Below are 17923 nucleotides of genomic sequence, written 5' to 3'. Positions count from 1 at the left end.
TGAGGAGTTTTCTTTTGTGGACACATTACAGGATCTGTAGTCTATAGTAGATTATCCTTCACATGACCAAAATGAGATAGTGAAAGTGTGCTCACTTGAAATGTACAATGTGGTTGAGGCATTTCAAAAGGAACAGGAGGATAGAAATCAAAAACATGAAGTAAAGGTGGACACCAAGTACAAGACTGTGGCAAAGAAGGTAAAACCAGTGGCACTTCCTTTGCCAAAGGACTACAAGGAAAAGCTAGAACATGCTTCTTTGCAACCTAGTCTCAAAGATCCAAAAGGGATTGGACACACGTTTACAAAGGAGTCTCTAAAGCAATTGAAGATTGGGAATGAGGACTCCTTGACACAGGTTGAAAGGGAATTTTTTGAAGTGATGCTCTCTAAACATGGAAAGGCATTTGAGCCACATGAGATAGGATGTGTAGATCCTACCATTGTTGCTCCTATGGTGATCTTTACCATCCCTCATGTACCTTGGAACTTACGGACAATACCAGTTCCAAAGGCTCACTTACCAAAGCTAATTGAGCTTCTAAATGAGAAGATCAGGATGGGTATTTTGGAGCCTTCATGTGCTCCATACTCAAACAGGTCGTTCACAGTACCAAAGAAGAATGGAGCTTTGCGCTTTATCCAAGATATGCAGCCGGTCAACAAAGTCACAATCAAGAATATGGGTACAGGGCCAATTGTGGATGAGTTTGCAGAAGCATTTGCAGGAAGGGCAATATATTCTATGGGAGATTTGTACTGAGGGTATGATCAATTCCAACTAGCAATGGAAAGAACGGATCTGACTACCATGAGGACACCTTTGGGTTTGGTGAGGATGTGTACCTTACCACAGGGAGCAACCAATTCGGTTGCACATATGATGATTCATTGTATGAATAAGGTCTTACGTGACTTTATTCCCCAAGTAACTATGCCCTTTCTTGATGATGTTCCTATCAAAGGATGTGAAGAAAGTAATAAAGATGAAGCTTTGGATTCCAAGGGGTGCCGCAACTTTGTGGCACAACACATAGATGATTGTGACAAGATCCTATCTAGACTGGAAGAGGTGAACCTTACCCTCTCAGGACAAAAGTCTATGTTCTGAGTGAAGGAGGTGTTGATTGTTGGGCACATGTGTGGCCCCAATGGGAGACGACCTTGTCCATCAAAAATTGATGCAATCCAAAAGATGAAGGAGGTAAGTATATCTGTGAGTGAAGTTCGCAGATTTCTTGGTGCATGTGTGTTTTATGTTATATGGATTCCACATTATGGACATGTAGCAGATCCTTTGTATCAGTTGTTAACGAAAAACCAAAAATTTCATTGGGGAGATGCACAAGCAAGGGCTATAAGAAAGCGAAAGGATTTGCTACAACAAGCATAGACATTAAAAAAGGTAAACTATGAGTGTGGAAAGCTAGTAATAGTGACAGTGGATATGAGTCCGACAGGAATTGGATGGGCAATAGGGCAGGATGACGAAGAGGGACATAGGTATGTGGTAAGGTTTGGAGCCAAGGTTCTAAGTACTCGAAAAAGGAACTACCCACAAGTAAAACGGGAGTTGTGGGGCATGGTTACAGCACTAAAGTGTGAAAAGCAGTACTTGATTGGAGCATATGTTGTTGTGGAAACAGATTTTCTGCCACTCCTTGGAATGATTACAAGCTGCTCAACACTAGACATTGCCATGCTAAGATAGATTGCCTACATTAAGTCCTTGGATCCTGACTTCAAGCATATTGCAGGAAAAGACAATCCGGTAGCGGATATGCTATCAAGCGCAAGGTATGAGGATGAGCAAGACATGGTAGATGATAGTGAAGATGTAGGCACAAGGTTCTACTCCATTAATCATGTTGAGCATAATGATGTTGGCACACCTAGTGCACTTGAGTTGTTTTTAGAAGATGGGTATGAAGGAGATTGATTTCTTATTGGTCGTTATTTGAGTACTTTTACAAAACAAGGTGATTGGTCTGAGCATGAGTTTAAGAGGATATGCAGAAAAGCATATGGGTACTTTCTGCAGGATGGTTACTTATGGAAACATCTAAAACAGAAGGGTGATATACCACAAAGGGTAGTATGTAACAAACAGAGTCAAGTAAAGCTCATGCACGAGTTTCATGAGAACATATGGGCTAGACACTGTGGTGTGTGGGCGACCTTTTCAAATCTAAAGGAAAGGTATTGGTGGAAAGGTATGTACAAGGATGTATCCCACTTTGTTGAATCATGTGTAACATGTCAAATGTATTCAAATGTGCGACATCGTGATGGGTACATCCTACTTATCCACTAGCCATGCATTACAAATGGGTCGTGGATCTAGTCACCATGCCTTTAGGACTTTGGCAAATGAAGTACTTGGTTCTTGCAAGAGAAGACTTGACTAATCAGGTTGAAGGGCGAGCTTTAAGGACAAAGACTATAGAGGCAGTATGTAAATTTCTCCTTGAGGATGTAATCTGCCGCTATGGTTGTGTGGGAAAGATAATTGCAGACAGAGGAGAGTTGGATACGGAGGAAGCAAGGGAATTCTTTTCCAGGATAGGAATCAAGCTTTTCCTTACCACCACTACTTACAATCCGGAAGGGAACTGGCAAAGTGAAAGAGGGCATCTACCAATCATCAAAGCCTTGGCTAAAGCTTATGAAGGGAGAATTAGTGACTGGCCAAAACTATTGCCATATGCTCTATGGGCTGATCGCACGACACACAGCTCGTAACTGGCTACATACCTGCAGAATTGATGTATGGTCAAAAGTCTGTAATGCCCATTGAAGAGACCATTCCCACATGGAATGTGCTACCCTGGCAAGATGGGCTTAGCAGAGAAGATCTCCTTGCCTTGCGTATAAGACAGCTAGAAAGAAGGCCTGAAGACATTGAGGTTGCAAAAGAAAGATTGAAGAATGCCAGGTACTTTGATAGACGACACAGCCAAAGAAGGAAGGAAATTAAGCAGGGAGATTAGGTTTTAGTGTATGACAATAGTCTTGATAACCAGCATACTGTCATGCGAAAGGTTTCAAAAAGATGGTTTGGACCGTATATAGTCAAGTACGTACATGACAATGCCACTTACACCCTGGCTGAATTGGATGGAACAGAGATAAAGATACCCATTGGCAGGAAACATAATCAAGGTATTCAAAAGAAGAGAGGATAGTCATCCGGCTGATCAAGTAAGAGAGAATGAAGGCTTGGAATCACCCAGTGAAGATGAAGAAGAAGAAACTCCAAGAGAGTCGAACCTACAAACATTGGTTGTGGCACATACCGGAGGATCTGCAGGTTTAGAGGGGGTGGATGTTATGCCGTGGCAGGTGCATGGTGGGAATGGAAGCTAAGCCCTACAATATTATGGATTTTATGTGTATACCTTAAGTGTGCATAAGTATATGCATTTTCCATTTAGCATGCATGTGTATACCTTAAGTGTGCATAAGTATATGCATTTTCCACTTAGCATGCAAAAAGCTAGTCGGAGTCTGATGTGTCACTCTTGTTGGGAATGGGCTTCGATCCCAGGCTTCTCTGTGAACCTCTTCTTGGAGCCATTATGAAGTTAGCCTATAAAACATACCTTCTATCTACTACGAATCCTAGGTGGCATATGACATGTATATCATGGCCAAAAGTGGCCTTAGTCATAGTATACTCCATGAGGTGTCATTCTACACATAGTAGGTGCACTTTGGAGTGATTATGGACCTAGAAAAATCCCTTAGAAAAGTGGTTACGAGTTTGTTATATGTCATCCATGATGTATGCCAAGCTCTCTCTCAATTTTTTATGAAGCAACTTTATGCACATGTTCCCACCATAGCTCAACAACTCTTGACATGTGGCGGCAAGGAGAAGATATTTGGAGAAAGATCTAGAAGAACCTCTAGATATTTCTTGAAGAGAAAGATCTAGAAACTTTGAAGATAATTTCGAGATATTTTGAAAAGAGAGACACTTGTCACACAAATCCCTTGGATATTTCTAAGCAAATATCTTCTTCAAGAGGCAACTTCACCTATAAATAGAGCATCTTGCCCCTCACTTGGGCATCAAGCAAACCATCAAGCAATCAAGAGCTCAAGTAATCTCCATAATAAATCCACTCTATCAAGCCATCACCCAACCTCCTAGCCATCTCCTTGAGGAAAACTTTCTCTCAATTTCAGCCCAACACATCTTGAGCTTGCTACTTCATGCCTCAAGCCTTCTATCTCCTCACTTGTAATACTCATACACTCTATGTAACCTTCTTTCATCAATAAAGACGCATTGTTGGTGGCTTGCAAACGGTGTTGGGGACTACTATGCATCATCTCCTTCATCAAGTTGGCTACAATACCACAAGTTTTGAGGTGTGCTTCACTTCTCTGGATTAAGCTTGTGTGTTGGTTGTCTCTCTTATCTCTTTCCTCCATTGTTTGACTGCTTTCTGAGCTTTCTTAGATGAATAACGCCAATGGTGTAACTTTTCAACCCTTTCACTTTGTGCAACATATTAGAATTAACGTTTGTATTAGCCATAAAATCCACTTCCAACAACAGAGAATTGTGTTACTCTTTGGGCCGGAAAGATTGCAAGAAATTCTTTTCTCCACGTCCTCTTATTTTGCCACTACTAGACTACTCTAATTCTTTCGATGTGTACATATTTATTCTCCTCTAGGGGTTGAGTCTTGCTTTCTTAATATTACTATGAACCAAGAAGACTTGTACACACGGTTCACTCCTATCGCTATGCAAAATATCTACATCTTTGTAAGCACTAAGTTACAGTTTCAAAGAACCATTCGCACTCTATTTGGAGCACAACGACTTGCTGTTATAAATGCATCAGTGAACCCTTTCATATTACCTTTGATTAAATACGATCAAACCCTTGATGTTTTCATCTTTGTTTTGTTTTGAGGGTTTCACGTGTGCGTATGTGTGTGTCTGCGTGTAAGATTCCAATGGCTACACACAATGTATTTGCTACAGACACTAAGCTTGCTTAAGTGAAAAGCTTCACATTCTCCCCACAAACCCTCACAGCTAGAGGCCTGGCGCCTTCTTGGCAAGACCCTGACAGCGGGGCAGGGTGCTTTAAACCGTCAGATCAACGTAGTAGAGGGCGGGGGGGGAGGGGCTAGAATCTATAGCTCCAACGTCACTATGTATTCAATGTGTTACGATAGGTGGGCTACATAGGGTACGTGTCTCCAATGCAAGAGGTGGAGGGCTCCAGTCGTGACGCGACCGACAGGACGTTTATTTTTTGCATGGCGGAGATGGGATCAATGATGGATTCAATTTCCATCATAGATCCCTTGACTCTCACCCGTGGCGTTTATAAACGAGAGAAAGCAATGCTTGAGTGACAAGTTTTTGTAGCCTAGTGCAACCTCGGTCAAAAAGTGTCAAAAAAGCAAGCATGGAAAGGCGCATCTGCAGTAGTTGGTTGTTGGAGGAGTGCTGAGTCATAATTGAAAAGGTAGGCGTACGGCTTCTTGTGCAGCGCACTCTTGGCAGCTTGTGCCTTCGAGAGCTGAACTCTGCCGATTTGGCGTTGGCGAATCCTCGTTGGGAGAAGACAAGCCCGCTCCCCGCTGCCTTTTGCAAGGCACATCAAGACAAAAGAGGTGACGTGAGCTTCAGCCACGCCAACGCTGCGTGCGAGACCTACCAAATATGCACGCGAAATGACATTGTTGCAATTTGCCCCTTATCGTAGAAGAACTTGCAACAGCGTCTCTAGAAGGCTGTAGCCACCCATGAGTCCCGCGTCCTGGCGGGGCCTCAAATGCCGGCAAAGTACCCAATAGTACAATATACCGATCATGTCAAACAGGGAAACAAGTTGGTGCAGTCAACGACAAGGAGTATTTTAATCTGAGTCTGAGTCTGCAAAAAGGAAATATCTCCATGTCGGCAGCTGGAAGAGAGCTTTCGCAGTCAAGCGTTCAAAAGAAGGCAGCAGCTGTGCACCAGACTCTCCAGGAAGACCTCTATGCGTCACAGGCGTGGAGTGGGAGCTTGGAAGGGATGAATGGTGGAGGTGCGATTGGCCGCAAAAAAGGGGCCATGGATTTGGAACCCAGAATTTACACACACATCGCCTGAGCACCCAAATTTACCATTTTTTTAAAATTCCCGTAAGTTTGTACTCACCAAATTTCAACAAGTGAATTGATTAGAGCATCAAGCTACAAAAATGATATCTTGGGTTCAAGTCTTACGGTTGGGGAGGCTGAACTAGCCCGAATTTACATGTTGCCACAAATTTACATCTTTCACCTAAATTTACACTACAGAACTTTCTCAAAGTTTGCCATAGTCATTTATCGTGTTTTGTAGCGAAAGAGTCTGAAATATTGGGCATGATATTTTTCATAAAAATGGACAAAGAAAATGGAAGAGAATTGGTCATTATATTAATCACATACATATGGGTAGCATAAATTAGCATGCTTGATGAAACGAGAGAGAGAGAGAGAGAGAGAGAGAGAGAGAGAGGGACGGCACATAAAAAAATTCTCGTAGAAATTAGAATAAAATATACAAAATATTTATGAACCATCTTCAAAAAGATGTCTATAAGTGGCATCATCTAAATCTCAACAAAGAGAGAAATTAAATCATCATTTGGGCTTCATCATGTTTGAATTCTTCATCTTCTATCTCATCATTATCATCATGAAAATCACCCTCCTCGCTAATATTGGCAGTGGGACTTGATTCACCAATCTCTCTCTCCTTGGTCTCCTCTTCATTCAAACTATAAGTAGGTGGGAGAGAGTCGAAGATGGTCTCCACTTCATTAGAGGAAAAAATAATTCTTTCTTGAGGTGTTATTGAAACTATGAACCAAAATTTTGGTTGGTGGATTGATGGGATATAGATGATATGTAGAAGAGAAGTTCAAAGTGAGCCACATTGATATTATGGTACACATAAATAAAGGTAAACTTGGTAATCAATCATTATTCACAATTGCCTTCCAAAGCTAAGTTTTCATACCTTCTTGTGTGATACACGCTAGAGTCCATCATGTAGATTCCATTCTCATGCCATCTAGACATATTTGCAAACCACTTATACTCGAAGATGTTGGTATGAAAGGTTCTAAGATCAACCTTAAGTATCCTTTTAAGTGTCCCACACTACATGGCCTCATCATTATCTATGTCAAAGTTACCCATGACATCACAATCATGGTGGTTTGGGAATCGTCAATGTGGTGTATATGAAAGTGTCAACCCTTTGACAACATAGAGTTAAAGGAAAGACACTATCTAATAAAAAAATGTATACAATCAACTACAAAGATAAGTCAAATCAAACCTACAATATGGTTTATGTGTATGCGTACTCTACCTTTGACATGTAACCTTGTGTATACTCCTATCCTTTGTCGGTGATGTCCTCTTCGTATGTCTTTGCTTCAATGATTCTCTCATGGATCCACTTAAGATTAATGAGATCTAGAAAACATGCAAGGTCTTGAGGAACTAAGGGTTCCCTCCTACCTCCATGAGCTTACTTCCATGATTTCCTCTCTTGCAAACAGGTCGCCTTTTCCATTTTTCCACGAGTCGACCCACTTGGTCATAATATTTGCATTGAGGATTCAAACATTGTTAACCTCTTGGCACATTAGGAGAAATATGAACCTTGCATGGGCCTTGTAAGGAATCCTAATTTTTAGGGATTAAGGCTAATTGTGTGTAGGGTTAAGGGGACAAGGGCATTCAAGAAGCTAGTTTTGAGTAGGCTTTTCTAGCCTTTTTTTTAGACACATGTAGGATGTGGACCTAGGAGGTCACCTTCTCTCTTTAGCTTTTTGAAAGTGAAGGGAGTAAAGAGGTGTGGCCACATCATCAAAAACGTGGATCACTAAGAGCCAAAAATTGACTTTAAAAAAAATAAAATATTTTTACTTTTTTTTGACTTAAAACTCTCCCCCAACATATATCCATATCAAAAAAGTATTTTTTGACCTTTTTTTAAACTTACAAGCACTAAAAGTCCATTTTTTTAAAAAAAAACCTTTCTTCTCTCTTCCTCTTCCCTTCTTTCTCCCTCTCCTCTCCCTCCCTGCCCCCTTCTCTCCTCCTCCTCCCCTCTCTCTCCCTCTCCCCCACTGTTCCGTTCTCTCCTCCCATGTTCCTCCCTCTCCCTCCCTGCCCCCTTCTCTCCTCCTTCTCCACTCCCTCTTTCTCTCCCCCACTACCCCCTTGTCTCCTCCCATGTTCCTCTCTCTCCCTCCCCCATCTCTCTTTTCATCCTTTGCTTTCTCATGCAACAGCTACCATGGTGCTCAAGGACATCACAAATCGTATGCATACATATTTGCTTATTCGCAACGTTGCACCGAAGGCCTCACGAAGGCCTCACGTGAGGGTGAGCCGAGGTCATCCCAGGAACGTCGTACCATCGGTGAGATGAATGTTGATGGTTCTTCAATATCTTGCCAATACCATCACATATTTGAATAAAACACCCCTTTATGCAAGGTAACAATATACTTCTTACTTTTGATTGTGTTCCCTAAACCCTAAACTTTGAAGTCTAAGGTGTTGCCTCTACTTGTTTTGTAGTGCTTGGCACAAGGTTACTTTTATGCACAAATAGTGAAAGGCTGCAGGTAAGAGAGGCCAAGTGTCACCACTTTTCCTCTTAAACAGTCTTCTTTGTTACATCTTGCAGGTAGGTGCTTCAAATCCATGCTTATTAGGGGTGGTAATCTCATCCTAATGTATATTTTAGGATTGTTTATTCCCAGTTAGATATAAATACTTGCAAATTTGTACAACATATACTTAACAAGTGTCTTTATTATATAGCTTGCAAATGTTGAATTCATACATGTTTTGTTACAAGGTGACCTCTTGCTATGCTAGTTGAGTGGTGTTGTTTGCAAGAATGGCTCAAGGAACTGGTATAACATGAAGCTTTTACGGTGGCACAAAGCTCTCCTCAGTGGTAATGTGGCTCCCACTACACCAAAAATCATTATGCTAACATGGAGAGATCCCTAGTAGGACAATGCAAAAACTTTTCATCAGCAGCAACACACCCTTTCCTAACATGAGGGCACTCCTACTAGAGATATTTTTATGTGATAGGTCACCCCATGAGCATACCATGTCATGGAATGTATGTAAGAACTATGACCGCACTACTCCTTGGAAGTTGTTCACAGATGTATGTTTATCAAAGTTAATGAGAAGAAATTTGGACTTTTTTGTTTGTTGATGTGTAAGAGCACTCTAGGTCTACCATATTTTAAACTATTTGATAAGTTAAATAAGATTTGTAGTCATTTAAAGTGTAAGTTTGTTTTTGTTTGGTAAGATTGTACATGAGAAGACATAATAAAGTATAAGAGATCTTGACGGAATAAACCTCGATTAGATTCCTACCATGCACTTGTGACACCAGACCTCTCCTTGAACCCTTTGATTTCTATCATTGTGGGAAGTCCAAGGGTGGTCTATTTTCAAATTTTTAGCAATAACTTTTTTTTAAAGGAAATTTTGGTTATTTTAAAGTTTGTACACAGTCTAGGAGTTCATTCTAATTGTTTTCCTTCAGTTTTAATTTTTGATCGAGGGCACTCCTTGGAAGCCACTTTTGAAGGTGTTAGGGTGAGATTTTGAGAAAGTTTTGTATGTAGGAAATGCAGTCCTTAACACAATAAAAAACATTGGTTCTCTGAGTATTTTCAGATTCCATGGTTTTAATGCTCGTTCGAGCCCGTAGATTAAGGAAAAAGTAAGAAATATCTATTTTACATCATTTTTTAAGAAATTGCCAACTTGCACGTTAATTTTTGGAGAATCCGAGTAGGATATGGCTTTTTTGTATCACACGATGGTCGAAGAGTGCGACGAGATGAACAAATTTATGTGAGACAAGCCAAGACAGATTCGGAGCCAATCGAACTCTAGAAGCTCTTGAAAACAGCTTAAAAGTTCAACACTTTTAAAAAAAAAAAAAACTGACTACTTGAATTATGGCCATGCATCAAAAAAAATATTGTACTTGTCATTTTAGGGCCCAGGGACCCTCAACATGAGGGGCCACAAGGGCGCGCAAATTGGCCATCCAAAATTTTAGGGCCCAGGGACTCTCAACATGAGGGGCCACAAGGACGCGCAAATTGGCCATCCAAAAATTTTTGGATGGCCAATTTGCGCGTACTTGTGGCCCCTCATGTTGAGGGTCCCTAGTCCCTAAAATGACAAGTACAAATTTTTTTTAATGCATGGCTATGAGATAGAACTGGGCAGTTTAATGTGTTCATAGCAACCCCCCGTCCCCCCAAATGGCAGATACCTAAACCTTGTATCATGCTTATCAACCATTTTTTTACTTGCTTGTTCTTGGAAATATCTTGGTCCCTATTTGTCCCTGGATGGTCATTCTACGCGCCGTTGTGGTCCCTCTTGTTGAGGGTCCCTGGGGCTTCAAAATGACAAATAGGGGCTTTGTTTTAATGTATGGCCATGAGATAGAGTTGTAGTGTTTGATGTCCGGAGTATTCACTATGTAAAATTTTCCTATATCATGTGCGTTCACCACAATGGATTGAAAGTAGCCCTTATAGGCCTTACCTACACATGTTTCTGTAACTTTACAAGAATATAAATTCCCTTCTGTTGAACACATGTGCTATGTTACATATACTTTAGTGAACTCCCAAGGTCAAAGGCCTCACAAATTTTGTGCACTCATAACATTTAGCACTAGAAATCAACCAAACAAGGAGCCAATATTTACTTCCTTGTGTTCACCTCGTGTTCTTGGGAATGTTTTGGTTAAGCCATTTCTTTGGTATTTGAAACCACATGTGACCCCAATTGTTATAGTATCCAACCAAAGGTTTCTTGATTAGCAGTTATATAAGTTCGAGTGATACATATCTTCTATGTTAACAATGCATGTATCTATAATTTATGTTTACACTTTCTCTATCCAAATGAGCTACATAGTAAAAATCAAATCCGCAACTCAACAATTAAGTGCACAAGGTGATAGCTATTGGTATGATCTTTAGCAATACCAAATAAATAGCTACCAATAGCGAATGAATAGGGATATTTAAGAAGGTTTGATACCAAAAACTTGTCAACACTACTAAAAAATGTGGAAACTCAAAGGCTTTATAATATATATGATGAAACAAAAATCAATAATAAGTCACCCCTATATATCTACACCTCCATCTCAAGTTGTCATTTCTCTAAGTCAAGCTTGGCATAAGCATAGTATGGAAACAATAACATTTTGGAAAGCAAGAATTTAGCTTTCTCAACTTTTGAAATGTTGCTATTGATATATATTCAATATCCCCAAATGAGGACATCTTGACAAAGGTTATGATCCACTTAATAAGAGTAACCATTAGTGATTAAACTGAAATCAAAATATTGCATGAATTTCTTCATGGTGGAATGATTAAGACTTGAAACTTCAAACATCTTACAGGTAAATCAGAATATCCATAAAAATCAACAATATTTCTCAAATCTGTATGAAACTCCAATAATCTAAATTAAATACTCTCACTCAGTGCGACACCATTTAACAAAAAGAAATATTTATATTGCATTTATAGAGGAATCCAGCCTCATAAAAATAATTACAAACGGAGATAATGTTGTTGATGTTAGGCTTCTCTTACAAGTATTTGTCTTTCTCATCTAGAGATTCATATACACGAGTATTTGTGTGTCTATGACACTAGGGAAGATAGTAGTACTATAGGGATGGCTTTTCTAAGAGCTCCTAGAGAGTACCTAATGGTTCAAGATTCTACAAAAATCCTACTATTCTTATCAAAATCTTTTAACATGGTAGTGAAAGGTTCCTCACGGAACAAAAATAGGGTGATTTCCATCTCTGCACGTGGTTGCTTGCTCATGTCCTCTCAAAACAAGTTGACTTTGTAAGTAAACAACAGATTATGTGAGCACAAAGTTATAAAGTACAAAATGATATCATTCTAATAATCTAATGACAACTATACAAAGAATAATTATAAGAAAAATCTTTGATGACTTTCCATAGATAACACAACTTACTTACATTGTGAGACTCAATCACATGCTACAAAACGATAGATGGCGCACCAAAGCCATCAACAAAATAGCACCACCCAATGTTATGAGGTGTGAAGCCTAAACATTGAAAGCCATAAAGAGGTTTAATTCCCTCCAGCATGATAAATTTAAAGATGGAGATGATCTTAAGCTCTGAATGTAAGCTACAAGGGTAGTTTTCTCACCATTCTATCTTTATGTTGGAGATGAATCCTTGCAATGCCCATGCAATATTCACACCTCCTGTTCTTGTGGTATGCAAGTCATGTGAGTTGATGCTTTTTCCACCTTCCAGAGTAGAGGTTTTCGTGTAGTGCGAGTGAATGAAAGTAGAAGGAGTAGAATCTTGTTTCATGCTGTAATGGAGGTGAGAGAAGGAAGAGGAGCTAGCTTGGTGTGGAACTATGTGGTGGGCAAGGGGAAGAGATGGGGGAGAAGCTTGCTTGGTGCTACAATGCAGATGGGAGAAAGCTAGTAGAGAGATAATGCTGGACTACAGGGGGTGCATGTGGTTGTTGCAGCCATGGAGAGCTTGGAAAAGGGTTTGTAGAGAGAGAAAATCACTTTTTAGCTAAAGAATAGGTTCGGAAAGACTTTGGACGGTGGAAAATGATATTTTGAATTTTTTTGAAAAATTTTAAGTTTTTGGAAATTTTTAGTGCACGTTTTTGACTTTTGGAGGTCAAAAATACTTTTTTGACCATGAAATAGGTTAGGGGAAACTTTTAAGGAGAGAAAACTTGAAATTTGAAATTTTTTGAAAATTTGAAATTTTTAGCGTATTTTTAAATCCGGGGTAAAAAGTGGGGGGAAAAAAGGTCAAAGTGGTCCCCCCCCTCTCTTTTCCCTAGCCACCTCCCTTACCTTCTCACTAGGTAAGAGGCTATTAAGAGGTGTAAGGCTACTTTGTCCTCCTACTTTTTTGAGGGTATAGAGTTTGTCCACCACCCCCTTCCTATTGGCTGGCCTCTAATTAACCTTAATCCCAAAGGGCCCCTAGAGGGTTCATATTTTTCCTAATGATAGATCTTTGTCCATGTTAATTTAAATTTTCCTTTCCACTTAGCAAGGTGAATTCATCCTTAAATCCTCCTCATCTAACCACATCTGAGGCATGGAGGAACCATTAGAATCCAAATACTATGAGATATATATAAATGCCTCTTGCACGATCCATCCTTCAGCCAAACATGCCTATGGTTGGGCCCCTAGTCACAAAAATCCTTGAGACTTTTTAGAAACTTCTCAAGAAAGAATGTCCATCATGCATATACTACTCCCACTATGAAGTTTTCTAATTGTTTACTGCGTTTTGTACAGAGAAGGTCTAAATTCAGCTAGAGAGGGAAGAGAGGTGGGGGGGTTGTATTTAAATTATCACCGCGAATATTTTTGCAATTATTACCGCTTTACCTTAGTTATGGCCGCTACTATTATTTATTCTCGTGACAAGATTTAGCACCTAAACTTTCAAATTCTGGCTTAAACATTCCCCCCCTCCCCCCCCTTTCAAATTTTGGTGTTTCCCTCCTCTCAATAAAAATGAAAGAATATTATATGAAATTTTTAATTTTTTTTAAAAAAGATATGAAAACATGAAACAATAGTTAGCTATCTAGGATTACACTTGGTTACAAGCAAACTAACCACTGCCACTTGATTAACATAATTGAGCATGTTCACAAAATTAGAGAGAGGAAGAGGGGAGAGAGAGAGATGAATGGTACATGACCAGAAAATTTCATAATTTAAAGTATGAAAAATGTTTATGAGTCATCTTCCAAAAGATCTCTACAAGAAGCATCATCCAATTCTAAGCCCATGGCTCCTAAATCAATAAAGACAGAAATAGAATTGTTGTTTGTGGGTGTGTTGTCTTCATCATCTTCTAATTTGTCATCCTCCATCTCATCATGACAATCATCCTCGCTAAAACTTGCCGCCGCCGGACTTGATTCATCAATCTCCCTCTCCTCTGTCTCCACCTCATCCAAAGTAGGAGGTGGAAGAGGGCTGAAGATGCTCCCCACTTCATTAGTGGAAGAAAATGGCTCTCCCCCAAGGTGTTACGAGAATTAAAAACCAAAGTTTTTGTTGGTGGATTGCTAGGATATAGATGACCTATAGAAGAGAAGCTCAAAGTGAGTAACATTGGTATAATTAATGTTACAAGCAAATAAGAATAAAAAAGGTAGTCACTCACCTGCTCACAATTGCGCGGTAAAACTAAATTGTCGTACCTCCCTATGTGATGCACACTAGAGTCCACCATGTAGAGGCCATTCTCATGTCCTCTATACACATTTGCAAACCACTTGCACTCAAAGATGAAGGTATGAAAGGTTCTAAAATTAACCTTTAGTATCCTTTCAATAGTTCCACAGTACCTGGCTTCATCACCGTCTGTGTCAAAGTTGCCCATGATGCCATAATCCATGGTGGTTCTACGATCGTCAATGTGGCGTGTACAAAAGTTACGACCCTTTGACCACATAGAGTTAAAGGAAAGGCACTACAAAATAGGAAAATATCTTTTAGCAAATACAAAGATAAAATCAAGAAAAAAATTTATAGTATGGTTTAGGTATATGAGTACTCCCATTATTTGTTGGTGGTGTCTTCTCCGCGCGCTTTTGCTTCGGTCATTCTCTCATGAATCCACTCCGTACTAATGAGATCTCGGGAACATGCAAGGTGTCTAGGAACTGGGGGTGCCGTCCTTATTCCATGTGCTTGTTTCCATGCTTCTCTGTCTTGAAAACGCCTTGCCTTTGCCATTTTCTACAAGTCCACCCACTTGGTCATAACCTTTGCATTGAGAATACAAAAGTTATTGACCACTCGGGATATATTCATATCCATGCTAAATAGTTTTCCCTTTCCACTTGGCAAGTGTGAAGTCATCCTTGCATCTTTCTTGTTTGACCACATGCCAGGCATTGAAGGATCAACTTGTGCCAAATACTCTGAGATGTAAACAAATGCCTCTTACATGATCCACCCTTTGGCTGCACAAAATCTTTGAGAGTCTTAAAAAACCTCTCCAAGAAGAACATCCATCGTGTGTGCACTACTCCACATATAGCGATCTTCTCCACCACGTGAACCAAGAGGTGGATTTGACTAAGAAGGACCGATTGAGGAAATGCATCCTCAATGGCACACAGTGTTTCTCTTACAAGTGTTTGAGCAGAAGGGATATCATCTATTTCAATTTCCTTGGAGCTCACAAATCTGCAAGAAAACAGACAAGGATACACTAAGTGTTTGACATTATTGTGTACATAAAAAAAGTGTAGTTGAGTGGAGTCTTGTGGTGTACCTTACTAGCTCTCCAAGTTTGAAAATAGCATCCCTGACTTTCCTGTTCTGACTTATACACATACTCACCACCAAAATGAACTTCAATGTAAATTAAGGGAAGGGAAAGTGAGAGAAAGCCATACACACAAACTTTAGATAGAATAGGGATAGGGACATTACCTAAAGCATCTTGCTCCAATCATGGGACTTCAACCCATACAATTAAACGCTTCCACCCTTATTCACTTTTGTGAAAGATCCCTTTAGCGACCTCATGTATCCTGTTGGTGTGCGAATAGAAGCAATGGTACCCTTCACTTTGTCTAATTCTTCTTTGTTGAGCATCCATGGTGCTTTAGGAAGCACATTGTTTCCATTGGGGGCACGGAGTGGAGTAGGAGAGGCGGGGAGATGTTTTGAGGCCCTCAAAGCCTCCCTCTCACCCAATGAGTTCCTCTTGCCAATAATGTGGTGCCATAATGTTTGGGCTACATTCTTGAATAAGTGCATGGGATCCAAGAGGTGTATTTTTTAGTCCTTCCAATATGGAATACCTTGACATACCCTTTGGTGGAGGATACGGAGCCGGATTGTTGTTGTAGTGCTCTTCCCAAATGGTTGCCCAATTTGCCATCATGAGCTTTAGAGGTGTCTTCCCATTTGTCGGGGCCTTGTGCTTGCTATGACCTTAGGGGAATAAATGATGGTTGTTTGGATAGATTACCTTGTGCAAGGCATCGAGCCTCTCTGTCACCAATGATGGCCCACAAGTAGTACATGCATTGTGACCCAAAGTGGACAACCGTGCATACACAGCATATCGCTAGAGACAGAAAAAAGTAAAGGGAGAGAGAGATAGAGAGACAGGAGAAGGGAGATACGAGAAATCACTCCAAGCCCAGGATAGTTGTGCATAGTCCACATAAGGATTCTCCACACAATGGTTTCTCTCCCCCCTTTTGCATGTGAGACATCTACAACAGGAATGCCTCTCCATAACTCCTCCAACTCCTCAATGGGGGGCTCAAGGTAGACGTCAACATTTGACACTTTACACTTCCCTGGAACAATCAAGGAAAGAAGTATATTTCCCTTCTTGGTTGTCTCCCATTGAAATATTTTAGTTGACACTCACCACAATCCAAGTGCTCCATGAAGTAGACTTAGTGCCGAACGGGTTGACACCATCACTTGCTAACCCAAGCCACAAAGTTCGAGACTCTATCCCAAACTCTGGCCATTGAGTTTTGATGTGCCTCCATGCAGGTGAATTGGCAGGGACATGCATCATTCCATCATTTGAGTGGGAGTTGGCGTGCCACACAAGAAGCTCCACGATACACTTGCTTTTATACCTATGTTGAATGTGAGAAATTGATGGAAAATGTCTCAATACCTTGCGAGGTAGAATTATAGCATTCAATTGTTGGTGCATGCATGGATGCACTCATACTCCATTCCAAGTACAGTGACATATGATCTAGCTTGTTGATGATCTGGAGGCATATGGTGATCTTTTGGAAACATTTTGCCCATCAAACTACAACAAATAGGCAAATTAATACAATTGCAAGGAGGCGGCACAAAAAAGCGAGAGAGATGTAAAAAAATCCATATTTCAAACCTACTCAAGGAGTGCATTGAAACTTGCATTTCTTCAACCAAATTTTACTTCTTGCAAGTTGAGGGCTTCCAATGATGCCCAGAGCAGCAAGTACTGTGGACCATCGTAAAGAGGTGTCTAGACACTCGCCATCAATCTGTCCTCCGTTGCCGCTGCCCTTTGAGTGCATGGCTAGAAATCCTCCTTGCACACATTGCGTTCATGAGCTAGTAAGTCATCACACATGTGGAACATGTGCTTATCCTCTACCTCAAAGTGCGACTGAGAGGCCACAGGAGTTATCGAAGTAGAGCTAATGGGAGGATTACCATGCGGTACACCCAATTTGTCCAATAGCTCTTGCCTCTACCGTTCAGCTTTGTGCATCGGGGCACCACCATCGAACACAGACGAAAGGGGCACCTCCTCAAGTGAGGGGTGAGTTGCACTCTCATCTCTCTGAGCGCTCTTTTGAGGATGCCAAAGCCCTTCGTTCTCTACGTGCTTCAATGCAATACGCCCCAAGCGAGGGATTGCCCTTTTACACTTGGCACAAGGACAAGGAAGTTTTTCCTTGAGCCACCGATCGCGTTCAAGGCCTCTAGGGGGGCCATGATCATCCTAGTTGATATCTTATACACGAGACAAATTTTTTATTTAGTCATATATTCCCTTTAAAAAAATAGCTATTTAGAAAAAGTTGTATATTTCAATAAAAAATAAATGACTACTATAAATTCAAAGAGAATAAAGTGCAATGAGTGCTACAATTTCTTTTAAATAAAGTACAATTTGTGTACACACTAAAGGGTTATTTTTTTAATCGCAAATATCTAAAAGTACTTTAAAAATTCAAAAGACTAAAAATGAAAATTATTGATATCTAAGGGTAGAGGAGGTGGTTTGTTA

The 17923-nt window shown here is 40.3% G+C and overlaps 1 long non-coding RNA gene across 1 annotated transcript; it reads left to right on the top strand.

Moving 5' to 3' along the window:
• The first annotated feature begins 4086 nt into the window (after window positions 1-4086).
• On the top strand, window positions 4087-8876 carry LOC147465716 (uncharacterized). The gene is made up of 3 exons (XR_015189399.1): window positions 4087-4377; window positions 8310-8517; window positions 8602-8876. It is a non-coding gene; the product is annotated as an uncharacterized LOC147465716 (long non-coding RNA).
• Window positions 8877-17923: the final 9047 nt, after the last annotated feature.

Source organism: Adiantum capillus-veneris, chromosome 1, assembly GCF_014529385.1.
Source record: "Adiantum capillus-veneris isolate H3 chromosome 1, ASM1452938v2, whole genome shotgun sequence".
NCBI classification, from domain to species: Eukaryota; Viridiplantae; Streptophyta; class Polypodiopsida; order Polypodiales; family Pteridaceae; genus Adiantum; species Adiantum capillus-veneris.
Note: the sequence above shows the minus strand (reverse complement) of the source record. Positions and strands in the feature narration are given on the sequence as shown.